The 27,630-nt window shown below is 32.9% G+C and overlaps 1 protein-coding gene across 10 annotated transcripts in view; it reads left to right on the top strand.

Moving 5' to 3' along the window:
* Positions 1 to 7,858: 7,858 nt before the first annotated feature.
* The window catches only part of LOC118744139 (PDZ and LIM domain protein Zasp), a 261,367-nt gene continuing 241,595 nt past the window's right edge, over positions 7,859 to 27,630 (top strand). For 4 of the 10 annotated variants that reach the window (XM_036476913.1, XM_036476912.1, XM_036476916.1 and 1 more), the window contains exon 1: positions 7,861 to 8,019. The gene's annotated coding sequence lies outside the window, so the exon portion shown is untranslated. Of the gene's footprint in view, positions 8,020 to 27,630 lie in introns of all 10 variants that reach the window. The other 6 variants (XM_036476901.1, XM_036476900.1, XM_036476914.1 and 3 more) reach the window with 4 other exon arrangements.

Below are 27,630 nucleotides of genomic sequence, written 5' to 3'. Positions count from 1 at the left end.
TTAGAACATGCGTAATTATTTAGCCAGGCATGTCCTAGGTAAGTAATGTGTCGCGTGTCGCTTTACAAAACTATAGATAAACAAGTAATTTTTAGCAAAAACAAAACCGACTTCAACTCTCATATAAAAAAAAAAATATATATATATATATATATATATATATATATATATCTCATGATCCACTGATCGGTTCTTAACCAGATACAAAAAGAATTATCGAAATCGGTTGACGTGGTCCAAAGTTATGCGGTAACATAACCTTCTCCTTTTTTGGAAGTCGGTTAAAAAAAACAAAAGAAGAAAAGCATCCGTGTCCCAGAATTTGAAGTCGCCAAGTTGGTAGTGGAACCACCAAGTGGGTAGTCGAACGCGCAACCATTTGGCTACGGCAACGTGGAAAAAAGACATACTAAAATTTGTTCTAAAACTTTTTTTTTGTTTGTGGCTTTAAAACTGCACATTATTTCTTCTATCGCCTCCCAGTCGAAAAATTGAATGTTTGGTAATGTAGAAAGTAGTGTATCGCCCTACGCATCGCCGCTATACATAACCCGCTCACTTACACTGCGATGCATCTTTTCGTGGTAAAAAAGGTCCCACTGATATACATATGTATGTACTATGTATATATGTATAAATGGACCCTGCAGCAAATCAAACTGGTTCCGAACTTGCGCGGAGCTAGCCTGAAAAGGGACGGTACTGGTTCTTCATCTATCCCAAACCAATGCTTTCAACTGTCTTTTTTAACATGGCGATGTCCTACGAAGTGACAATTGTCACCCTCTGCAGATCTTTTGAACTTGTTCTGAGCTGGCTCTAGCTTAGATGGTACTGAGACAGTTCATATAACAACAGTTCCTAGATAGTTCACCTTCGGGCTAGATAAAATTTGGTTAGTTTTGAGCTAAGTAGTTCTAAGAAGTATAGTATAGAGCCTTTTCTTTAAATTAGCACGCATACAATTTTGTAAATAAAAAATACTTCATTTTAGGTTTAAATAGCTATTTGTTTTGCACTAATTTACTTTTTGAGGCAAACTGTGCTTTAAAATTAGGAACATAAAGTGTCAGTTATACCTTCATTTTCTAAAACCGTCATTCTTAAAAATAATTTATATATGTTACGTATAATGGGTATTTCTGTGTTACTTATAATTAAAAATCTAAACTAAGTTGTGTGAAGAATGATAAAAACGGTGATATACTGAATGCTTATTTGTGATAACTCATCGCTAAACTGTATTAAATGTATTGAAATGTAATACATAGACCCTCCCTCCGGCATCGAATTAAGAATATATAGAATGTTGAATATTCACAATGGTTTTCATGCTAAATATTTTTCGTAAATTTTTTATTCAAGGATGGCTCATAAGTATTAGATATAACATAAATATATAAATATATATAAAAACTTCTTCATTTTAAATCAGAGTTTATAAGTACGCAGTTCTATAGCCCATTAAATTTTAGTATAATTAATCGCGTTGATTTTTTATAACTCTTTCTACACACGCTTTTGAAGGTATTCTCCTATTTAAATATTTTCGTTTAAGATGCAAGATTACACGATACTACACTAACCAAAATATTTATAAAAAAAACTCTGATTAAAAAGTTTGAAATTTGAACAGTTTTTAGAGTTCTATCAAGTTAGCAGCACAGTTAAGAATTTGAATTTAAATGGTTTATGGAATAATATGAGACATAGTGAGATTGTTTACCACTTTTGTTTATTTTTTTTAAATCTGATTAAAAGGTTTGTATAAAGTTGAAAAAACACGGTTTATATGATTTTGTTTTAAGCAGTTTTTTCTATAAAATAATAAACAAATTTTAACTCTTAACATATTGTGAATACTTCAAAAAGAAATGGTGTACGCATAGGGATGCAAACGATGCATCGACTAGAAAAGTGCAAAACGGGGGGTGAAATAACACAAACGGCAATAACGCAAATTTGTGTTATTTCACATTCATTTGCTTTATTTTCTCTTCTTCTTTATTTCTCGTTGAAGTTATGAAAAACTTTTATACTTAACAATTTGAGGAATAAAGCAAAATAGTGCACATATGTAGGTAGTCACCCAGTTACATTTGACAAAAAGTAGTACATTAACAAGTTAAATGGACGGATTTGTAAGTATACAATTTCGAAAGTGCCCGGCGTCGCGGTTGTCCGCGCTCGCGTCCTCCGCCCCTCCCCTCCCTTCTCAATTATGTACTGGTGGCATTATAATCGTTTAGAAAAAGGAAAAATTATAAAATAACACTAGTTCATTTCTGAAACTGCTTTTTAATGTCCAAGTAATGGGAATTATTGTGTATGGTGTTATTGCATGCATCCCACCCATAGTGGAGTTTACCAGGTGCCGCTGCTTTATTTGAAAATTTGCCTATAAAATGTGACTATAAGGCAGCCGAATGTCCGAAAATAAAGCGAGAAAGCCGTTTTATTACTTCATCTGTTTATTGCGACACGGTTCCATGCAAACATTTTAAGGTTTTCCAGCAATGTTTTTAACATATTAAAAAGCATGCAGAAAAAATTGATACAAAAGCGCTATGTCCAATATGCGGAGCAGTTTTTAAAGACGATGCTTTTCCTATATTTCGTTAGACTTTTCATAAGTAAAAATATTTTGTGAATATTACTTTTTTCATATGAATTATATCACATTTTTTGTTTAATTCAAGGTCTATCAAACAGGTTTAGAGCATTTGAGCAAACACAACATTTGCCTGTATTTTGTTGTTGCTTCTGGTGTCGAAGGTGCCAAAAATTTTCTGATTTTTTTCTTCTAAATCCAAGCATGCCATGCGAAATACGAAAAAGGTAAAGAATTTAAATTGAAAAAATGAAAATTGTTGCAACTTTCTTTCTTAGTAAATTGGTTCGCTTCTCGAAGCATTGATCTATCCTGTGCCAGGCCCAGTAATCAGCGGTTGTGCTGCTGAGTTGGGCGAGCTTTCCAAAAGCTGCTATTTAATCGCTGGTTTTGTATGGAAAATGTTTCACATGCAAATAGATTTTAACAATTTAGAATTTTTGTGAGAAGAAATGTAAAATGTTTGACATTTTCGAGAACAAATAATTTGAAAAAAATCAAATAAGCTGCTATACTGATATTACCTGTTCAATGTGCCTTGGTTTAATTGTATTTTTGGAATAAACAAAGTTCTTTTTCCTTCTGTCAGTAAACTGTTTTTTTTTTTTTTACAAATAGTATAAATAAGCAATGGGAAATAAGGCAAAATTTGTTTTATTTCCAACCTTTGTTGGAAATAAAGCAAAACTCAGATTTTGGTAATATTTCCCATTTAAAAGTGAAATTAAGCAAATGTTGCGTTATTGCCGTTTGTGTTATTTCACCCCCCCCCCCGTGCAAAACATCGACATCGTTCATTCACTCCGTTCGTATTATGTCAAACGACCAGTGGCAAGCGAGCGCTTGTTCTCGGAAGCAAAGTATATACAGTAATAAACCTTTTCGCAGTTTTTCACCAATTGGTCCCCGAGGAGTACTTTTGGGTTGTGTGCAGCATTTTCGTTTTGCGAGCACGTCAACACTTACTGTGGGGAAATTCTTGTAATGATCATAAAAAGTTCTTTTCGAGGATAAAATATACATATATAATAGTGTTATTTATGAACAAAATGTAGGTTAAACATAATATCAATGCTTAATTAAGAATAATATATATAGTAAAGTACATAATTATTGCCTGTGTTTCTTTAAACTGGAAACTCAAATCGTAATTATAGCACTGGATGGAGTTTTCTTAAATGTAAATTTAAAATCAATAAAATATCCATTGTAAGATTATATTTTTATGAAAAACGTGAAATTTGTGAATTTATCATGGAATATTCAAAATTTCCGAATATATTTAAGTCTTTATTCCAAAACAAATCAAGGTTGGTATTGTTATAGAGACTCTAAAGCCTGCCAGCGCATCCGGCCAGAGAGCTCATTAAGCACACCCAAGTTTGAGCGACCATTACCCGGAGCTCCTCAAAGATACTCAAAATCAAAGTATAGAATTCACAAATATGAATCATACACACATACAAGAGTAATTGCTATGAATGACCACCGTATAAACTCAGGACTCGCATTTGCTGGAGACTCCGAAGGTTATGGTGGTCATAAGTTCAGCCAGCACATTCAATGGTCCATTACCCGGAGCTGCTCCAACATAGGCCTGGGTAACGGCGCAATTTTTTTGGCGCTGACACACCAACTCCAGCGCCACTGTCGGAATCAGCACAGTGTGTTGGCGCAACGGCGCTTCTTCAGGCTAAAGCTCATTTCCTTTAATGCTGCACGCTGCACCAAAGTGAATTAATACAAGGTTATATCGGTTGAGAAAAAAACTCAAGTATACCCAAGTTCAAAACCCAAAACTACACAAACCCATCATTTTCACATTCAGAAGGACCGCGACGAATTCTAGCAACACCACCTTGTCTAAATTCGCCTTGTGCTACACATCCCTTCTATTTCGGGTGTTCTTTGCTGGTTCTTTGCGACACCTGGTGTTGTCAGAGTTCCGGTGTTGAACTAAGGTGAATCAATAAAAGGTGGTATCGGTTGGGCAAAAACAACTCAAGTATACCCAAGTTCAAAACCCAAAAATACAACAAACACATAATGTTCACATTCAGAAGGACCGCGGGTAGTTTTAGCAACACCACCTTGTAAAAATTCGCCTTGTGCTGCACATTTTACAAGTGAAACTTCGCCTTTGTGTGTTCTTTGCGCCGCCCGGTGTTGTCAGTGTTCCGGTGTTGCTGGCGCCATTGCGTCACTGAGTTGTGACAATCGGTATCGGCGCCAGTAACTCAGCTCTCGGTATCAGCGCAATGGCGCGGCGCCGCACTGTGTTACCCACGGCTACTCCAACATGATGAGTAGATTTTAGTGAGGCTCACATGCCACTGCCTCTGGCTACACGCTGGATACCGGAATATTGCAAAAAATTGCAATTATCTCTTATAATTATAAGAAAAGTGTTTGTTTACAAAATTACCTGTGCCACTCTGCCATAGTACGGTTGTTGCTACCTTGCATACCACATTAAATTTGTATGCAACTCTGAATCGGCAAAATCCATGCTCCTTCTCATTATCAACCCTGATCAGATTTTACCCCCGAGGAGTACTCAAAAAGGTTTATTACTGTATATACTGTGCTCCGACGCCGGTGGAACCATCATTCAGGATAGAAGCAGGCTTTTGGGGGCTAGATTATCAAAGCTTAAATAAATAAGATTTACATTCATATTTAAGATACATCATAATTATAGCAACCTACTTATACTTGTATTGAAATATGCTGCTTGAAGGAAGTTTCTATGTGTACATACATACACTGGCGATCAAACGTGAGTGCATGCTGAGTTTTGTTCAATATTTGTCGTTTTTTAAGTTAAATTTTTTTTTATAAAAATGTGGTTCAAAAATCTAACAAATTTTCTTCTAAACTTTAAATTTTTTAGTCTGAATATTTTAAAAAATTCTGGGTAGGTAATTTAATAAAACAGGTTCAAGTTTTAAGCGGCTAAAAATCGCTTAGATTTTTAGTGATTTTTCTTTGGCGGCTTTAGCGGTTTTTTTCACATAAAAGGTGCAATTTATAATAACTGACGTTGATTTTTTTCATTTTGTTTGCAAAAGGTCCTTCGCATTTAATTCTACAAGAAATCTACTGTTATAATGTAAAATGTGCAAAACCAATTCGTTAAATATCAAGGCGATTTTTAGCGGCTCTTTCTAAAAATTCGAATAAAAAATGCAAAATTAATATAAAAATGTGTTGAATTTTTCAAAGTTTTGTATAAAGTTGTGGTTTGTAGCGGATATGTGAATCTAGTCCTTTCGAGTTTAAAAAATATTTCAGGCTACATTTTATCTCGTGTAGTAGATGAGAAATTAAAACATCGGTAAAACATCGATGTATCGTTTTTATAACCGATGTTTTTTAACATCGATATTTGATGTGGGAACATCGATGTTTTCACGTGTAGTTTTACGCCGACTCCGAACTGCGATTGTATTTTTATGAGAAGCTGTTTTTCATGGCAGAAATACACTCGGAGCTTTGCCATTGCCTGCCGAGGGACGACCGCTGTTAAGAAAACCCTTTTTTCTATATTTTTTTGCGATGTTGCTTTGACCAGGACTTGAACCCAGGTGCTGCGGAGTGGAAGCGCGCACTGCTTACCACTACGCCACAGCGGCCGACTCATATAGTGCAAGAAATTTCCGCCAAAATACTTATTGCTTAGAAAGTTCAGCTAATTTCACCACTCACGACACCAGCATGCTGGTACAATCATTAAATTTTCCAATAGTTTTTGAAGTCGCACCAGGGCCGGTTCAATCACACCACAAGAACGTACACGGTCAATCGACTTGATGGGCCATTTAACAAATTAAGCATAATAATTAAGCATTAAGCTGTAAACTTATCTATTTTAAACTATAGTTACATCGTTAATAGATAAGTTAACAGCCCTAACACTATGTATGTATGTATGTATAAAAACGTAAGGAACATACAATACATATATGTATATATCTATTTCTTAGTTTAAAAACTCATCTCTTACATAAATGAAAAAAATGAGATCAAATTAAGCATATACAACTTTTCCATGCCAAGTATGAATAAATTCTCCGAAGTGCTAAAAAAAGGGCTAGGGGCAATTTTAAATTCATGTTGCCAAAAAGAGTATGTGGTAGCTAAATCTAGCCACCAAAGGGCTAAAACGGCAACACTGGTTCTGAAATGTATAAAGGTCTGATTATGCATACTTCGCATAACTTCGCACAACCATTTGTACCAGAGCACTAAAAGTGTAACTTAAGAAAATGAGAAGCAAAATCTAAACTCAACAGATGGCTAAGTTTTTAAAAGTTCTGCTAATTTCTGGGTAATGGAATACATACAAAATACATACAAAGTACATACGAAATTACAGTTTGAAGTTTATGCGAAGTTGTGTGAAGTTATGCGAAGTATGCATAATCAGACCATAAGGCGGAACTAGCGCTTTAACAGACCGTCTTTAAATTTTACTGCAGTGTACATACATATACTACACCAGTGTTGCCAGAGAAAAATTTTGTTTGGAGCTAAAACGGTCGTAAAATGAGCTAAATAATACTAATACTAGCTAAAATGAAGAGCTACAATTTTTTGTTTAAGGTTGAGCACTTATTGACGTAAGGTTGTTTTTACATTTTCGGCAGTTCAAATAAAACCAACGAATTTTATAAGTTTAAGTGCTGAAAAAATCTTTTAAACCCAAAATAAGGTGCACATATTTCGAATTCGTTGCTATGGCACTAATAATAGTGAACTAAAAATTCTTTACAAACTGTTAAAGTCTGTAATTTCAGATATTTGAATATAATAATTTCTTCACAAAATTTTTCTGGAAAGTTTTACTTCCAGCTCTCCATAAAGGTAAAATTAGTAAGTTAAAACAAAATCGCTCTATCAGAAAAAGGATTTTCTTCTAATTAATTTTTGAATTATTTAACCTAGATCAAAGAGTTAATGGTGGATACACTGCATCTCGAAATTTTCCATTTTATCAACGCTTTAGTTTTGGCTTATATATACCAAATACAACTAAAACTTTCTGGAGTTAAAAAAGTTCTAGATAAATTTGAAAAGAGGTAAAAGAGCTGGGAGCTAAATAGAAAAATAAAGAGCTAAATCTAGCTCCAAAAGTAACAAAATGGCAACACTGACTCCACTGATTTCCCTATAGTTCTCTCGTTAACTTTACTGCTCTCTACATGAAACTGACGCAACGCTTCTTTTGGTATACTCTGCATGATCAACTCAGCCGTTTGTATTCGCCATAAAACTGCTGTCGGAAACAGTAGCGTTTGCGCTTAGTCGGTTACGATTTAGTAGAGTATAAGATCTCTCAGGTGGTTTGTTTGTTTACCTGTACGTAACGTGTTGTAGTGATTTTTTCCTATAAATTTGTCTAAAGTGTAAGTGTGAAAATACGAGTTTAGCTTTTTACTGTTACCAGAACATAAAGTGAAACCAATACATTGCGATTTCCTTATACAAATTTTCGAAAAATAACATCGTCACCTTAAAACTCACATGATATCTGTGCAAACAAAGCAAGAGAACACGCCGAGCATGCCTACATATATTCTATATTCCCTTTGTACTTAAATGAACCAGTGTCTTTTACTTCGGCTTGCGAAATTTTTATTTTTGTTTACATTTCATATTTTTGTATTGGCAGAAATGAGACGGGAAATAAGCTGGAATAAACCTGGTTTGGTTTTGGAGAAATCAAGTTTAGTCGCACTTCTTGTGCATCTACAAAATATACATATACATATGTACCCCGTTGGAATACACAGAGCAGACAGTCTCAAAAACTAACCAATTGTAAAAGCATTTGAAAATAAATTACTTTGAAACAAATGCGGCATTTCGGCCACTGACTCCTATAAGCAAAATGATGTTGAAGTAGTTTTAATATACATATGTATACATACATATCGCACACCGTCTTCAAAAGAGTCACAACTCAAAATTTGGCATTTTTGAGATTATGCGCTAAAAATGTACGCAGAGCTTTTATTTACCTTTCAGCAAAATCTGGAGCAAATTTTTGTTTCAATTTGTTAAAAAAAACTAAGATAAAGTAGCCCTTGCCATGTGCTAAGAAATAGTTTTTCGCATTTACTGATAAACGTATTATTTTGAGTTGTGACTCTTTTGAAGACGGTGTGCGATATGTACATAGTCGGACAATTGACTTATGAAAAACACATTTACATACTATCGCTATTGTTTGTTATGTATCTGGAGGTTCTGGGTTCGATTGCCGTCTGACGAAGCATATTAAAATGAATATTAATAAAGATATTATTCTTTTTTTTGTGCCTGCGATCTATGAAAAATCATCTGTGAAGTGCAGAACGAAAGCGTATTAAAACGAGCAATACTGACTTTGAATTTCTTTAAACAAAATGTATTTGAAAGTAACTGAAATCATATTCAGAGTCGGACAATTGACTTGCCAGGAATTTATACAATTGTAGTTGGTAAAAAAGTTCTTTTTAAATTGCTTTTAAAAAAGTATAAATACGTACATTAATACATAGTAGTATATGTATATATATTTGCGAAACAATTACAATGAAAACGGAGTTGTTATGAAAAGTTTACTTTTCAAGTTTTTCGGAAAAGGCGGAGAATTAACTTTCATACTTCTGCTAAAAATCGCGTATTTAACCTTTTATTTTAAGACGCCTCTCTAGTTCCCTACCAGTTTTGCCAGAAAAAAAATCGTTTGGAGCTAAAACGTTCGGAAAAAAGAGTGAAATAATATTTACTAATGGTAGCTAAAATGAAGAGAATTTTTTTTTAAGTTGAGCGTTTATTGGCGTAAAGTTGTTTCTACATTTTCTGCAACTTTATTGAAAACAACGAATTTTATAAATTTAAGTGCAGAAGAAAACTAGACCAAAAAGAAGAGAAGAAAAGTAGACCACGAACTAAAAATCTAAAAATATTTTACAAAACGGTCAAGGAATTATATTTTCAAGAAATTTATCTGAAAAGTTGTATTTCTTTCTAAGTTGTATTTCTTTCTAAGCTGTATACTTTTTTTGAATTATTTACCCTCGAACCGTGGATACAAATACATATATGTTAATTCTATCAACGCTTAGATTTTGGTTTTTCTATTCTATCTTGGCCGCCTGACAGCATATATACCATATACACTATATGAGCCCTTGGAGCTGGAATTACTGCCCGGTATAGTTTGTGTGCTCTTACCTGTCTATTTTCCATTTGCTTTCGAAATGGAACCTTTCTAAGTATTCATCGAAATAGAATAACATAAAGATATCGAAAAGCCGAGTTTCGAGAGCTAAATGAGAAAATAATGAGCTGAATCCAGCTCTAAAAGCATCAAAATGGTAACACTCTTCTCCTCGCTGAAGTCAGTCAAATACAGGCCCGAATCGAGTGATCACTCGTTTCTAATCGAATAAAACAAAATGGTAGCTGTTTTCTCCACAATACAATTTAAACGAGCGAAGCGCACTCGCTGTCGAATGCCGCGATCTTAACATCAAATTTCGATTCGAGATCCGTTCGATATCGAATGCCAAGATTCGGGCCCAGCAGTTCGTACTTATATGCGTCATCAAAAATGCACAGCGTTTGACTCATATAACTGAAGATATCGCAGTTCGTACTATCAACAAGTAATTTTTAGCAAAAAAAAAAACCGACTTCAACTCCCATATAAAAAAAAAATATATATATATATATATATCTCATGATCCACTGATCGGATCCCAACCAGATTAGTATGGGCCCACCTCTGAGACACTACCTTTCCGATGCAAAAAGAATTATCAAAATCGGTTGACGTGGTCCAGAGTTATGCGGTAACATACATAAAAAAAAAAAAAAAAAAAAAAATATTCCGACGAACTGATAACTTCCTCCTTTTTTGAAAGTCGGTTAAAAATGCACAGCGTTTGACTCATATAACTGACTCCTATAACTGAAGATATAGCACACCGTCTTCAAAAGAGTCACAACTCAAAATTTGGAATTTTGGAAATTATGCGTTAAAAATGTACACAAAGCATTTATTTACCTTTCAGCAAAAGCTGGAGCAAATTTGTGTTATAATTTATTAAAAAAAACTAAGGTAAAGTAGTCCTGGCCCATATGATTATCTGCGCTACGAAATAGTTTTTCTAATTTTCTGACGAGCATATTATTTAGAGTAGTGACTCTTTTAAAGACGGTTTGCGATATGTTATATCTGAAATGCCTTATATAAGCGTCTATGACGCACTCATACATATGTGTGTATGTACTTATGTGTTGGAATTTTTAGTATGTTTAGTTTACATAGTAAATAATTATTATACTTAAATTTTAATGAAATTCATTTTATTTTAGAGTTATTCCATATGACAACGTCTGAAAACATAAAAAATCGTCGCGGACCCCTTTTAGATTATGGTGTAACTTTGAGAGACTCTTCTTTGGGGTTCCAAAGAACAGAGAATTACACAAAATTAAATTCTTAGAAACGCTCGTTTCCACCTGTCCGAATGAAAAGTTTTAACAAGTAATTTTTAGCAAAAAAAAACCGACTTCATCTCTCATATAAAAAAAAAATATATATATATATCTCATGATCCGCTGATCGGATCTGAACCAGATTAGTATGGGACCAGCTATGAGACACTACATTTCCGATGCAAAAAGAATTATCGAAATCGGTTGACGTGGTCCAAAGTTATGCGGTAACATACATAAAAAAGACTTCAATGAAAAAATATATTCCGACAAACTGATAACCTCCTCCTTTTTTGGAAGTCGGTTAAAAATCCCTTTTCTCAACTTGCAATGTTGTATGCCCAGACCAGGGTTGTTGCGAATATTCGCACTCGCATTCGCAACCGCGGAACTTCCGCATAAATTTTAACATTCGCATTCGCAATAATCAATGCGGAGCTTTTGCGAATGCGAATGTTGTGCAAGTGCACCGATAAAACGTATATCTGGCAAACAAAATGACAAATTGTAGCCCAAATTTTTTGCCTGTGGTCGTGTTACCCGGGCGCCGCACATGGGAGTATTCGTGTAACAAAACTGGTCAAATGTCATATTTGTCAACTTTGATAAAAGTGTCTTTAAACATACTATTTCTTAAGCTATATAACCGAGCTATGAATAAGCAGCCACTTCTACTTGACCTTTGACGTACGTCAAACAGAACATAGTCCTTTTAATTAATACTACTAGACATAAATAAGAAATTAAGCACTGTTATTTTAACAAAATTTTCGTGATTTACTTTTTATGAATTTATTTTTAGCAAACATTTCAAAAGCAGTCATTTGGTTTACTTGTCGGGCAATATTTTTTCATTGGGATCCTTGGCCAAAAACTTCTGAGGTAAAACTGTCCCCCGAAGTCTCCCTTCTTTGCTATTTAAAGTCAAAGGGAATCGAAGCCCAGATAATTAAACAGCTATAAGTCTGACCTTTAATTAGGTAAGAATTACATAATTATCTGAGACCTCATCATCCGTGATTCCAATAATTCAAATGCTTATCAAAAACGGGGTGTTTAAAAAAAAAAATTAGAATATTCTGATCCGATTCGGCTGGCAGACACGACTATGGAAACAGACTTTCGTTCAAAATTTTCATTGCTGGAAAATAATAATTAATTTTCCATATCCACCTAGGTATTTAGCTCGCTATTAGAACGAAATTTCAAACCAGTCGCAGAAGAAAGTATTAAAAATTAATTACAAAAACTAAAATCGAAAAACGCTGATAGCGTTACAGTCTCCCCAAATTCCGAAACAGCCAAAGGAATGAGAATTAAGAATTATTTTTAAAAAGTTCGGAGCGTTAGCGGATGTCTAAGATTTCACATTCGCAACATCCCTAGTCCAGACCTCCATTTATACTATAATTATAGCAAAGGTATTTATGGCAACCTAGTCTAGATATCAACCTCGTCGGAAGTGTCATATCGAAGACATACAATTAGAAGACTCAAGAGGTAGATGTCGCCCCGCCAGAAGAAGTTAAATATTTCGCCTAAAAATATGCACTACATACGCTACAGCGGAAATGGACGTCACGCCATTTCTTTAAATGAAATTAATTGCTGTTATATGTATGTGGCTCATTCCATCTCAAACCACCCAGGCCGGGGGAAAGTGAATTTAAGTTTGCGATAAAACTCACAGGGATTGTTCCTTGAACAAATTAAGGAGACACGTATTTTTTCTTTTTGCTCAGAAATGCGAATTTTTCGAATAATGAATTTTTTTCTTTTTGAGTACGAACGCGTCTTTTTTCCTCTCTTAATAGCAACTTTTGATGAAATCGTTTATAACTGCCGCAAAAAGCAAGGATTTTAACGATTTTTTTAAATTGCAGATATTGATCTACTGAATCGATCTAGTGAACTTAGCATCAGTAATTGTTTATTAATAACACTGTTAGACAAATGGTAAGGGTCAGTGATCGGGAAGGGTTCAAACTATCGGGCAAAGTTATATCGGTAAAAAAGAAGTTATACGTGTCCCGGCGTTTCGCTGAGTCACGTCTAGGAATCGAGATATATATATAACTATCATATAGGGGAAATTGTCACCTTTGGTGGTCTTTTTTTGACATAACTCGAGAACCACTAGTCCGAATTTGCTCAAAAAAATTTAAAAAAACTAAAAATTACAATTCCTTTAATCTGTTCATATAACGTTTTTCTATATAATCAACAGTTTTAAAAAAATTTAATATTTTAGGCAAAAAATATTTTTTTTCTTCATACATTTATTTTTACCGGCAAAACTGTTGATTATATAGATAGTTATATATATATCTCGATTCCTAGGCGTGACCCAGCGAAACGCCGGGACACGTATAACTTGTTTTTGACCGATATAACATTTCCCGTTGGTTTCATCCCATCCCGATTTTGACTGTCGCATAGAGTAATTAATTATTGTTTATAAACAAAAAAATTTTTTTTTCAAATTGCCACCTCTTTTTTTTTCTCAATTAGGGAATAGTATAAACTATTTTCAGTTTTTAAAGTTTAAAAAATTTGTAAATTGGTAATGTACTCATTTTACTGAATTCGGTGTAAAAAAATTCATAACTCAAATTATTGTAGAGTGCGCCCCATAACATTATACTTAATTATTGCGCAATACTCAGAGCTACCATTGTGATTTTTTCCAATTTTTTTTTTGAGATGGCATATTTTCAAAAACTAATTTGTTTTTATAATAAAATTTGTATGTGGAAAATTTTTCAAGAAAAAAATTAAAAAATATTTTTTTTTCGTAGGGAATTTTGATGTGTGTATGTGTGATTTTAACGATAAAAACGTTTTAATTGCGTATGCATATTCACTTTGAGCAAATTGTGAGCACTGGTTGGGGAAATCTTCGGTAGATTGGGCAAATCGCTAATTGGGCCCCAATTGGGTCAAAATTAGAGCCCAATTGTGAAAAACTTTTGGCTCTGATCGGGCAACCTCAAAAAATTTCCAGTAAGGAAATTTTGTCATAATGGGCAACAATTTTTGTGCCCTCAACTGGCACGAAAATCTGCTAGCATCATATAAGTGCATTTGAAGAAAAAAAATTATAACTCGAAAATGACGAATTTTAGCATATTGCTACTTGTACTGAAAATAGTTTATACTATTCCCTAATAGAAAAAAAAGTTTGAGAGAAAGAAAAGATGTGGCAATTTGAAAAAAAAAATTTTTTTTGTTTATAAGCAATAATTAATTATTAATAAACAATTACTAATGTTTAGTTCACTAGATCGATTCAGTAGATCAATATCTGCAATTTAAAAAAAATCGTTAAAATCCTTGCTTTTTTGCGGCAGTTATAAACGATTTCATCAAAAGTTGCTATTAAGAGAGGAAAAAAGACGCGTTCGTACTCAAAAAGAAAAAAATTCATCATTCGAAAAAATTCGCATTTCTGAGCAAAAAGAAAAAATACGTGTCTCCTTAAATTGTTCAAGGAACAATCCCTGTGAGTTTTATCGCAAACTTAAATTCACTCCCCACCGGCCTGGGTGATTTGAGATGGAATGAGCCATGTACATATGTATATACTAAACGTGAGCACAAAACATTTTGCTTGCATAGTCTTCTGTTCTCCTTTCAATGCAAGTTGAATTATTTTAATATCTATTGCAAAATTTTATACAGACAAGGCTAAAAAGTAGAAAATAAAAAAACTTCTTTAATATACCACACTTTTATAAATTGACTAAAAATTAGAAAATAATATTTCTCAATTCCATAGAATTTGTTTTGATAACTTTTGATTTTGAAATTCTAACAAAAGTCATTATAAACAATTTATGAGTTTGAAAATTAACAGCGTGGGGCGCATGTAATAGACCTGAATTGATATGAAGTATGTATGTACAATATGGGTATATGAATAACGACCGCTTACTATCGATCTCAAACTTGTACATTCGCTGTAGAAATTTTAAGTCTATGTTGTGTAGTTTGACCACATATTGTCAATTAAATCGAATACTTTGTATTGCATGCGCTCCACGTTTTTCGTTTTCGTTTTCGATCTCGTAAATTGTTTATACCCTGTAGGGAAAACACGAACTAGTGAACCAAATTTCTAGTTCAGTACTAGTTCTTTTTCGCCAAAGCCGAACCAGTCCGATAGTAATGCATCAGTCCAAAAGCAGTGAAATGTGGTACTTTCACTAAACTATTTAATTTTAAATTTTAAACGCAGGGAAGGTAATCATTATGAGAAAAATAATTTAAATCAGCATTTAATCATTATTTTATGATTTATTATTGAGTTTTATTTTTTCGCTCAAACGGAAATAATTATTATTTGATTTTTATATTTGGGATTACAAATAATGATTATTTTATGATTTTTATTTTTTCGCGTAGAGATTATCAACCTACTGAAATTTTGACCTGAAAAGTTTGGGTCTTATTCCTCTTATAAGGGTGCGGCTACCTCTCAAAAGGATACTTCGGTAATCACGCTGGTATAGTTTTTGAGTTGAGTTTGATTATTATACTTAGTGATTCCATAAACAAAGGCCAAGATCCTGAAGGACAATTGAGAAAGGCAATCCAGTTGCAGAAAAAGAGGCATTTAAAAAAAAAAAGTGTCAAAATAATTATCACTTTCTCACTAAATTTATTCAAAAATGCAAGCCACCAGAGCTACCTTTTTTTAAGAAAAGACAAATTAATTTTTTTTTATGCAATCCAGCACAGCTACGTTAATACAGTCAGTCAATAAAGTTTAGATACAACGAATTTTTAACAATACGGGCAACTATTTTTTAAATATTTTAGTTTTCGGTCATTTTTTATAAAAATATGGTCAAGTCTACAACAAAATCCCCAAAAATCAGAGTTCCAAACCTTGTGCAAAATTTAAGAAAATTCTGCAAAATTTCATTAAAATAATTCACTTTCTATTTACGCTCTCTACATAAAGTTGAGTTTACAGTTTTTTAGCCCATTCAATTTTAGTAAAATGAAGTGCAAGTATGAGGAAGCTAGGACTTACCAAACAACAAAAAAAAAATTGCTAAATATCAATGGTAAGTCCTACCTGCCTCAAACTTACACTTTGTTATACTAAAATTGAATGGGCTAAAAAACTGCGTACTTAACTTTTTTCTAAAGAGTGTAAATTGCAATATAATATTATTTTGCGGAGTTTTCTTTAATTTTATATAAGGTTTGGAACTCTGATTTTTGGGGTTTTTGGTGTAGAACTAACCATATTTTTATAAAAAATTAGGGAAAAATAAAATATTTAAAAAATAGTTGCCCGTATTATAAAAACTTCGCTGTACCTAAACTTTATTGACTGACTGTATATCTTATTTAAGTTAAGTACGACAAAAACTTTCGAAGTACTTCATATACATATAAGCTTAAAAGGAACTGAATTTACTTAAAAATCAATATACTTAAATTTAGACAAGTAAGACAAAGTGAACTAATATTTTTACTTTTAAGCAGAACGCACTTTTGTTTTTTACTTACTAATGTGGTTTATAAATTTTTAATAAATGCGTTTAAACATTTGAGATGGTATTGTCCTTCCTTCAACCGATTGTATTTAATATAAAAGGGAAATGTTTCGACAAGCCTGATTAGAAATATATATCTAAGGTGACGAATTTATAACAGGTTGGGAACTACATATAAAAAATAGATGCAGATCGAACTAGATATCATCTGTCGAATTAGGAACGGGTTTGGAACTAAAGAAAAGGGGATGCAGAACGAACTAGATCTCATCTGTCGAATTTGGAACTGGTTCAGAACTAGAGCCAAAGGGATGCAACGGGGGACAATTGACACTTCCTAGGACATCGCAATGTTAAATTCGCCAGTCGTTAGCATGCAAAAGAGAATTAACGCGTACTAGTCATGGTTCCAAACGCACTAGAACCGAACCAGTTCCGCACTAGTTCGTTTCCCTAGAGGGTAATGACTTTTGCTAAAATTTCAAAATCAAAAGTTATCAAAACAAAGTCTATGGGACTGAGAAATATTATTTTCTAATTTTTAGTCCATTTATAAAAGCGTGGTATATTAAACAAGTTTTTTATTTTATTTATTTTCTACTTTTTAGTCGTGTCTGTATAAAAGTTTGCAATAGATAGGTATTAAAAAGTTTTTTTTTATAAATTTTATTTATTAAGAACACACTTGAGGCGGCATTTTGAAGGGAAAATATGACAGTTTTAATGCAAATAAAATCGTATAAGTTAATACCTCCGAATAATGGAAGCGTCTTAAAATTATGTGTTTTTTACTTATTTTTTGTGAATTTGAATCGACTTTAGCGTTTTGACTGTTTTGAGTTGGCAGCTTATGTTACTCAAGAATTAAGTGTTCGTATCATAGACGAAGCTCAGCTACGAGTCGACCCAACCAGCTCACTCCTTGTAAAGGAAACCTTTGCTTGAAGTAGCGAAATTTTTAAAATTCGCAATATTCAGGTTACGAAATGAACGCGTTGCCTGCTAGATATAAATATGAAGCTATTGTTTGCATCTTTAACTTCAAGCGGCTGCACAGCTTGTTTTGTTATTTTTATGTTTAGTAAATGTTCAAGTGGTTTTTGTATAGCAAAAATTGGCCTAATTTTTCTATTTTATTATGTATTTTACAAATTTTCAAAAATTCTCATAATCACGGCGTTCGATACATCAATACGGTGTAGAATTTTCTGCTAAATCCAAATATGATGGCCTCACATTGTGAAAATGGAACGGTTTTCCAGATATTTTAAAATTTCGCTCGTTTTTAATTTTCGTGTTAAGTGCATGTGCAAGTGGTTTTTATAAAGCGACATTTACCTAATTTTATAATTTTACATTGTTGTACTATATTATTTTTGTATGTACCCTGCAGTGAAAAATTATCAATTGTTAAAACTAACCAACTTATAGTTAGCTTTTTGGCGAGATTTCGATTAATACCTCACTTTTAATTAGCTTTGACAAAACCAACTTAAAGTGAATTGTAAAGTCGTGCAGGAGTCATGCAGACGCAATCGGGAGTTGGTTTTCTTTACAAGTTTCTATTAAATATCCTCATACAAAAATTACTTTCAATACACTTTTTTTCTGAACTTCGCAGATTCTTTTTCATATTCAGGACAAATAAAAGGAAGATCGAAATTTTATACTATCATTTTGAAGTTATGTCTGACGGTGTTCGAATATGGGGCCACCCAGAGCAGAATATGTAAACAAATATGAAATGTAATAAAATAAAGTAAATAAATAAGTAAATAAAAAAGTAAAAAAAACAAAAAAATATTTTGTTTTTCTTATTGATATTTTATGTCCAAAAGTAGTTAGTTACAAGTTAGTTGACATGTAATGCAGAGGTATCCAGGTCTGACTTTTTTGCGGCCATCGCCCCACAAAAGTAGTTAGCTTTTTTCGAACAAAATACACAGTTAATAGTTAGCACTAGTGTTCGCGTAAACAGACTAAAGTTAGGTATAAGCTAACGTCACTCCCTGCAGGGTAAATACCAAGTAGAAATCGATTGTATGCATTCATGAAGTATGGATGCTGTACAGTTTTGCCGTTTTGATACATATGTATTTAAATGGATACCTTTTCACCTTAAATTTTGAGGGATACTTTTTTTCCTCAGTGTAAATTTGGATACCTTTTTCCTAAGTACTCGACATTTGAAGGAAGTTTTTTTTATTTATGTGCGTGCTACAGGGATGTTGGGAATGTGGAATTTTAGATATCCGCGGATGCGCTTATAGCGAGCTAAATTGGTATATGGAAAAAAAATTATTATTTTTCAGGAATGAAAATTTTGAACAAAGTTTTGTTTTCAAAGTCGTGGTTGCCAGCCGAATCGGATCAGAATATTGTTATTTTTTTTAAAAAGCACTCCGTTTTTTATAACCATTTGAATCTCAGATAATTACGTAATTCTTATCTAATTAAAGTTTTTAGCCAAGAATCCAATGAATATCCCTATGAAAAAAGTATTGCCCGACAAGTACACAAAATAACCGTTATTAAAATTTTTGCTAAACATTGATTCCCCAAACAGCCCCATTTGCAATGATTGAAACGAATATATGTAACATCAAAAGCAAATCATAAAAATTTCGTGAAGAATTATAGTGCACACTTTCTTCTTTTATTAAGTAGTTTTTAAGATTGGTCCAAAAAAATCATAGTAAAGAAAGAAACCAATGCAGGTATATCAAGCACAGAAAAAAAATAAAAAAATAAAAGGACTATGTTCTCTTTGACGTACGTCAAAGGTCAAGTAGAAGTGGGAACTTGTATGAGTGCCCATTGATAGCTCGGTTATTTATGTAGCTTAAGAAATAAAATGTTTAAAACCATTTTTATCAAAGTTGATAAATATGACATTTGACCAGTTTTGTTACACAAATACTCCCACGACCACAGGCAAAAATATCGGCTACCATTTGTTATTTTGTTTGCCAGATAGACATACGTTTTATCGTGGCACTTGCACAACATTCGCATTCGCAAAAGCTCCGCATTGATTATTGCGATAGCGAAAGTGAATGCGAATGTTAAAATTAATGCGGAAGCTCCCCGGTTGCGAATGCGAATATCCGCCACAACCCTGGCGTACTATTATAACATTTCATTTTGAACAGTTGCCTGCTCATCCTCCAAGCAAGAAATTTTCCTTTATTCTTGTAATTTTGAAAAATTAGATTTTTAGCTACATGAACGTACATTTTATAACACCAAGTAGTTTGCAAATTTTAAAAAGTTGTCCGACCTGTAGTATTTAACTGTAATATCGAGATATTTATCTTTAAAAAATTGTGATGTTTCCACAATTTCTCGGGTCCCGCGTATCAACTTTTACATCCCTAGCAACCCTTCTTCTAGCTTTGAAAGGAAACTGGCAACAATGCCGATGACTAATTTTCAACTATAACTTGACTATACTAAAAATAAGGAAGAAAATCATGAAGTTAGGTAAAATTGTTGTTCTATATAACTGCTTAACAGGCTAACCTAATATTCGCGGCTTGCGTTTTGGTACGCACGCCGTCGAATTTGTTTTTTTGCGTCACCCTAAATTGGCTTGCGTGCGTTTGCATTTGATTTCATTGAGCGAACGTCAAATCAAAATGTCACGCAGAACAAAAATTGGAAATTGAGTTATCTTCATACGCACGCCGTTCAATTTCGGTTGGTCCCATACAATTTGTATCTGCATGAGAAATTTTCGACAGTAAATTGGCGGCGTGCGTGAATATTAGGTTAGCCTGTAAGAGCTTATAACTTCCAATTAGCTGCAGCTTTTTTGACAGATTACCCATTGAAAATTATGTCAAAAAGCTGCAATTAACTTTAGAGCCGTCTTTATTTTTACTATAACTACGGGCCTTTGTTTCCAAAATCCTTGACCAATAATGGGAAAATACTGACTACATGTTAATAAATTTGTTAGGGGCCCCGAGTTTCTCTTCCATAGATGTATTGTGTAAAAATGTCCGCTCTTTTCGGCAGATACATTTGGATACAGTTTTCGATTTATTATGGATATCTACTTTAAAGGCTAAGGCAGTGGCAACACTGATGCTGTATGAGTTAAAATTGTGTGAAGAATTCATGCGTAGTCATGAATTTCTACAAATAAATTCAAATTCTAGCGAACGTACGTTGTTGTTGTTTTAAGTACGTTTCTTGATAAATTTGACTACTATACAACAGTGTACTTTTTGTAATATTTCAGTCTTGTACATTTTAGTTAACGGACGAGTTGTGCGATAATATTTTCAGCACTAACGGGCTTTTACAAGATATGCATTTGCATATGTAAATGCTACTTTTTTGTATGTACCCGTATGTACCATATATTCAAATTTATCAGAAAGTTGCATTTACATGTGGCATTTGCCAGTTTTTTTGAATGAGGGTGGAAGCTTAAGATTTTTACTAATTGGCAGGTTCTGCAATTCACTTGCGAGTGAATTTCAATCAAACTCGCTTTGAATTCGAATTGGCAGGGGTTAAAAATCACTCGGAAGTGAATTGCAGATCCTGCCCGATAATCCAGAGACTGAAAATAAAAGTTATTTTACAATTTTTGACATCAAAAAGGCATAGTGAAAAAATTATGCTATAGCTTTTTCAAAGGTACCATTAGACTCATCTCACATTGTAAATTGTGATTCCTCCATGACTTTAAAAAATCTGACTTTAATAATTTTGAGCAAATAATACCGATTATATCTGCTTTTTTTTTAAGGCAAAAATAAAAGTTAAAATTCTTAACACTATAAAAAACGTGTATGTGTGTGTGTAAACATAAAAATATGCGGAATTAAATTGCTGACTCTGCATCAGTGTTGCCGCGCCGTCCCAAGAAATTGTATCACTGACCAAGCCAAAAATGTATCCAAATGTATCCAGTTTTCTTTTTTTACGTATACATCTAATAATTTGTAAGAAAATCAATAATTTTCATGAGAGACATAATTTAAACTATCCTATGGACTTTGGATACATGTATATATATTTTTATTTTTCATAACATCAAAAATGTGTATTTTCAATTTATAAATTACATTTTTGTGCATAAGTATTTTGCAAAGTAAGTATAATAAATAGTAATTAATATGTTATATTTGTACCTGTATACTCTGGAGCATGTAAAACTACTACTGAAAAGTATCTATTTTTCAACAAGAATCTGTATAAATATACGTTTAAAATGTCCAGGATTTTATTTTGAACTTGAGATCTTTAAAATATACACATATAAAATGTTTAAAATTGCAACAATTTTCAAACTAAAAATATTAAAATATTTTAAACATTTTATAGGTAATTTTGCTCTTCGTGACAAATGTGGTATGTAAAAGTAAACAGGCAATGTTTAGTTTTATTACACGGTATGCAAATTTGCACACATTAAAAGAGGCAACTGGTCACTTTATATGTGCAAATAAACACAATTTTTTTAGAGTTTATTGAAAGTCTTTTCAGTAAAATTCATACAAATTTCCTTGAATAAATCAAATTTAGTTTTTTTAACAGTGTGTTTTAAACTACATTGAGATCTTGGTTCTTTTTAAATTAACAAATGAAAATATGTGATATGAAAGAGATTACTACAGAAAGAGTATATATTCTTGCTTAAAGCATCTTTTTTAGCAACAATTGCGCTTATACCTATTTTGGAGAGATCTCTTCATATCGAGCCCTAACCGCCAAAATAACGTAAGCGACATTTTTTTTTATTCTCTTTTTGATGCAGAAATATTCCTAGAACATCTAGATGCATTTCTGCATCAAAAAGAAAATTGTAAAAAAATGCCGCTTACGTTATTTTGGCGGTTAGGGCTCGATATGTTCATTGCTTCGTTCACAGAAAATAAAATGATTTAATTTCACGCTTAAGTAGCTATTTTTAATACATTTAGAAAACGTAATGCTTTGCACCATCTTTAATGAAAATCGATTTTTGAATGGAAAAAATTTTAGAGAAAATATAAAATTTTGGCCTATTTAATAAAGTATCCACATTTTTACTGATCGGGTAAAATAAGTATCTTGCAAAAATTCGTCTTAAAATGTATCCGATCTATTTGGATCCTAATGGCATCCCTGCTCAGCATGTTGTAGAAAATTTAAGGAAATACATAAAATTGTTTATGCCCAGAATAAAGAGATATGACTTTTACTGTAGATACATATGTACATATATACCTAGTGCATACGAATGTAGGAAAGTACATATGTACATACATATGTGTATGTGAAAATATATTTAGCATGCATAGTAGGGTGTTTGACTCGGTTTTCGAAGCCGGTTCGTCCCAAATTTTTTGGCGCCTTTTTTAAATCTTAATTTTTTAATATCGAATAAACCGGAGTTTTGTTATCCATTAAACCGGTTATTCATATTATATAGATACACATTTATGTGACTGCATCTAAAATTTCGCTGTAAATTCGTGGTATGTTGGTTTTATTTTTTTGAAAGCGCAAACATAAATTTTATATCAATTCTGCTCTTCAACACTATCAAGCAGGGACGTGAACCGGATGAAAAATTTTGTCGGTTCGGTTTAGCGGTTCGAACCATTTTTGCACTTTTAGATTGGTTCGTCAAAGCGGTTTTTTTGGTCTTTGAACCGCGGTTTCGGTTCGGTTCAACTGTTCGAAAAACAAACAAGTAATAAAGTCTAAGTTCGGGCGGAGCCGAACATTAAATACCCGGCGCAAGTAATAAATATATGATTTTCACTTTTCCGCAAGCCGGGTGTATCAATTTTGAGTAATTTAGCTCCTTAAATTTCGAAATATTGAAGTTTCAAGCATTTCTAAAATTTACCGTTATATGAAAAGCGGCCTCAATTTAGTCTGATTTCAGTAATTTTCAACGTTTTGCTTTTATTTGGCAAGCACAATAGCCATAACGAGTTTGGTATAAATTGGTAGACCGGTTACCGAGATACATATGTATATGTGATCATAAGTGGGCGGTGCCACGCCCGTTTTAGAAAATTTTATCATAAACGTATTTCTTTTGTCTTTCTGTCACATGGTGGGTATTACCATGTTTAACAAAAAGAAAAAAGTGGGTTCATTTATCTATTAAAACTTGGTTGAAACGAACCTTTAAACCTTTATGGAAAGTGGTTCGGTTTTCGGTTCGGATCGAAAATTTGTAGAAAATTTCGGTTCGGTTAATGGTTCAGTTAATTATAAATAATAATAGAAAAAAGCGGTTGTCCGGTTCAAAACCGGTTCACGTCCCTGCTATCAAGTTCCCTCTCGACGTTCCTTTTTAATACATATGTATGTATATGCATTAAGGTAGTCCAAAAGTACATGCGGGGCAAACATTTTAATATGTTATGCTCTCATCCCATAGGATTTTTCTAAATGGAAAAAAGATTACCCGCATTTTTTGTAAAAGAAATTATATTTAGAACTGCCTCAAAGCCCATGAAGTTTTCCACGTATTTTGTATGGGGGAAAAACACTTTTTCGCAGAAATGGTATATAATTCTTGAAAACTATATTTTTTCGATCGGTAAACTGTTTCGTTTGGGAGACTTCCAACAACAATAACCAATTGTTTAAGTATTTAACCATTTTTTTTTATTGTTATTGGAAACAGATAAAAAATATTGATTTTCAGGAATTCTATACCATTTTTATGAAAAGGAATTTTCCCCATATAAAAAGCGCTTTTTTCGAATTAGACCAAATCAATGGGCATTGTGCATTTCATGTCCATTTTACTAATTATAACACCGTAACTCAAAAACGAAAAAAAAATCAAAACACACGAAACCATCAATATACTCAGGAAACGATGTGCCAAATAATTAAAGCAAAACTGGGTTTTTAGTTTTTCATGCAGAATTTTTTTAAAAGGAATTTGAAATTTCAAATATATGATTAATTAAAAAAACTACTCGGTGTAACACTGATAATAAACTTTTTCAGTGACCAAGTATAGGCCGTAAGGCTGGTCGAGTAATTCACGAAACTGCGTTTAAAATTTTTCCAACATCCTCAAATTCTCTACTTATTCTTAAAAACCCATTTTTACATGACTTCCACACTAAAAAATTTTCAGCTCGGTTATTTTTTACCCAATTTTAAGTTTTTACATGGCTTTGAAAAGAAGAATATTTGTGCTATTTAAGGATATAATAAGTTTTGTGAACACATTGTAAATACATATGTAGACAATTTTTGGAATAAATCTAAAAGTTACAACAATTTTTAATATTTTTTCAGTTCTACAACATTTTATACTAATATTTCAAAAGAAAAACGTTTCTTTTAATGATTTCTTCAAAAAGAATGTTTAATTCTCTTTTTCTAACTAAATATCGCAGTTCCTTCGCCCAAACATCACCGAATAACGGGTATATAACTCCACCTTGATGTATCTCGATAACTTTCTTGGACTTTTTTTTTGGAGCCGATTCACAAGGATAATTAAGTAATTAATTTTTTGTGGGTTCTGCGTCTTATAAAATTAAAAAATAGCACTGCACGATAGAACCCCAAGGAAATCCAATTAGCCGAGAAAAGTCTCGAGGGTAGTTTACTTTAGATATTATGGTTAAATCGAGGCTTTTTTCGTACATGAGACAACAAGCTGTAACTCGAAAACATGGAAATCAAAACAAAGCAACAAAAATTCCAATTCATATTAAGATATAACTTATAAGAGAATAATTTAGAATAACATGTTTGAACAAGATTTAAGGGAAAACCTGAAGAACTTATGTTTGGACCGTGAAACCGGCACTTTCCTACATATATGTACATATGCGTTTTTGCGCATTTTTTTCCGAATGCCATCATAATTTTGAGTTTTCAAATTCCATCACTGATTTACACATGCATACGTACATATGTATGCATGGGCGTACGCTGGTACGGGCTAAGGGGAGCGGAAAGGTAAAATAATTATTATCTTTTAATATTTTCTCTTAGTTTGTACTTCAATTTAGGTTTAGGTGTGCTTAGCATTCACAGAAGTTTTGTTAAAAAAAGAAAAATGAAATCATCACTACAATAATTTATCGATTTGCAGAAGACTCTCGAAGACTGTGTTTAAATAAGTCAGTAATATTTTAACAAAAAACAAAACTGACTTCAATTCTCATGTAAAAATTTAAGATTCATGATCCATAAATTCGTTCTAAAACAAATTAGGATGTTACCACCTCTGAGGTACCACCTTTCCTTTAAAAAGGAATTATCGAAATCGGTTATGCGGTAACATATGTGCATAAAAAAATATTCCGACGAATAGATAACCAAATGCTTTTTTTGAAGTCGGTTAAAAATAATGAAAAAATTACGGTTTTGGTTTAAAGACGAAGTCGCATTTTAAAATTTGCATGCAATTAAGGTAACTAACAAATTTGTATTTTGACTCTTCAATAAGTTCATAATAAACTTTATGCAATGTAAATTCCTTTGTAGGACTCAGTACAACTCAATTGTTACAATAACAAGTAATTTTAAAGCAAAAAATACAACTGACTTTAATTCTCATATACAAATTTAGAAGAGCCGTTAATTTCTTCATGATCCAATAATCGGATCTAAACCAAATTAGTATGGGACCTCCCCTGAGGCACCGGAGTGGTCCAAAGTTATGCGGTAACATACATAAAAAAATTCCGATGAATTGATAACCTGCTCCTTATTTGAAGGCGGTCAAAAAGAGAAAAATTTATGAGGTAAATTATTATAAATTTTTAATAGCTATATTTTAACATACCTAATAAAATTTACATAAAAAAATCTTAGCTCGCCTCCCTAAATAATGCTCTACGTACGCCCATGTATGTATGTATGAAAATGTGCAAGGTACACAGATTCTTAAACACATATATATGTACATATTAACATAGACAATGTATGTACATAAGTAATAAGTATATTATATTTACTTCGCCCAGCTCAGTCTCTCTCACGCCAAGTAGAAGCGAAGTAAAAATGGAATGAAAGCGAAAATGAGCTTGCATTCTATATCTATTACCCAATTTGCCAAACAACTCCTACTCGTTCTGATGAAAAAAAAGAGGATTTAATTAAACTAATTTAATTCGATAAATAAGTACATCAGGTGTATTGTTTTGCAACGAAGGTATAAAAGGCCACTCGGTAAAATAACGAAATAATGCGAAGCAACAACACGAACTCGGCTATTTATCCCAAGTTCAGCCAGGTCAGTTAAAAAATACGCGACCTGACCCGCAATGTTGTTAAGTGAATGAATTGTTAATGAGAAAGTACTTAAAGAAATTTTTGTTCCCTATATACTTTGTTCATATTTTAAACAAATACATACCTACGCAAATACTTGGCACGATTACACATTTCAAATTGTTTTTGTTCATAAAACCCATTGAACTAATAACATGCCTCATAGCAGATACCAACAGGGTTGCTTAGGCATTGTCTCCACTGGAAAACGCTCATGTCGTGAAAACTATATCACAAAATATATTTCCAATGGAGACCGCCTATTTCTCATGGGCTGCAATATATGCCAGCTCTTATTTCTTGACATCTATTGCACGCAATTTGATAGTTGACAGCCATACTTTCATTTGAAAGAAAGCGTGCTGGTAGTAACATCGATGAAATTTTTATATTAAATCCAAATAAGAATCTGTTCTCTATTGGATTATTTATGGTTACGTTTTAGGAAATCATTCAGCAAGTTCTTTCAGGATTTAAATGTTTTTAAACACCGAAATTGAGAGAATGTTGTCTGGCGGCGTCATGCGGCAAATGCTTATTTCAAGACATCAAAGTGCCCACACACAAAAACTTGCAATAATATTGCTCGTCAAAATGACAGTTGATAGGCCATCGGCGTTTGCCTGTGGAGTTCTGCGGTTATGTAGCTAAATGGAAATTTTAACTGAGTTGAGCGTAGAATTCGACCGATTCCCAATTTTTGGCCGATGCTGATGCCGATTAATCGGCAGGAGGGCAAAGAATCGGCCG

The sequence above is a fragment of the Rhagoletis pomonella genome, unplaced genomic scaffold, assembly GCF_013731165.1.
Source record: "Rhagoletis pomonella isolate Grant_MI unplaced genomic scaffold, Rhpom_1.0 Rhpom_scaffold_00008, whole genome shotgun sequence".
In the NCBI taxonomy this organism is placed as follows: Eukaryota; Metazoa; Arthropoda; class Insecta; order Diptera; family Tephritidae; genus Rhagoletis; species Rhagoletis pomonella.
This window is presented reverse-complemented; position numbering and strand designations above follow the sequence as displayed.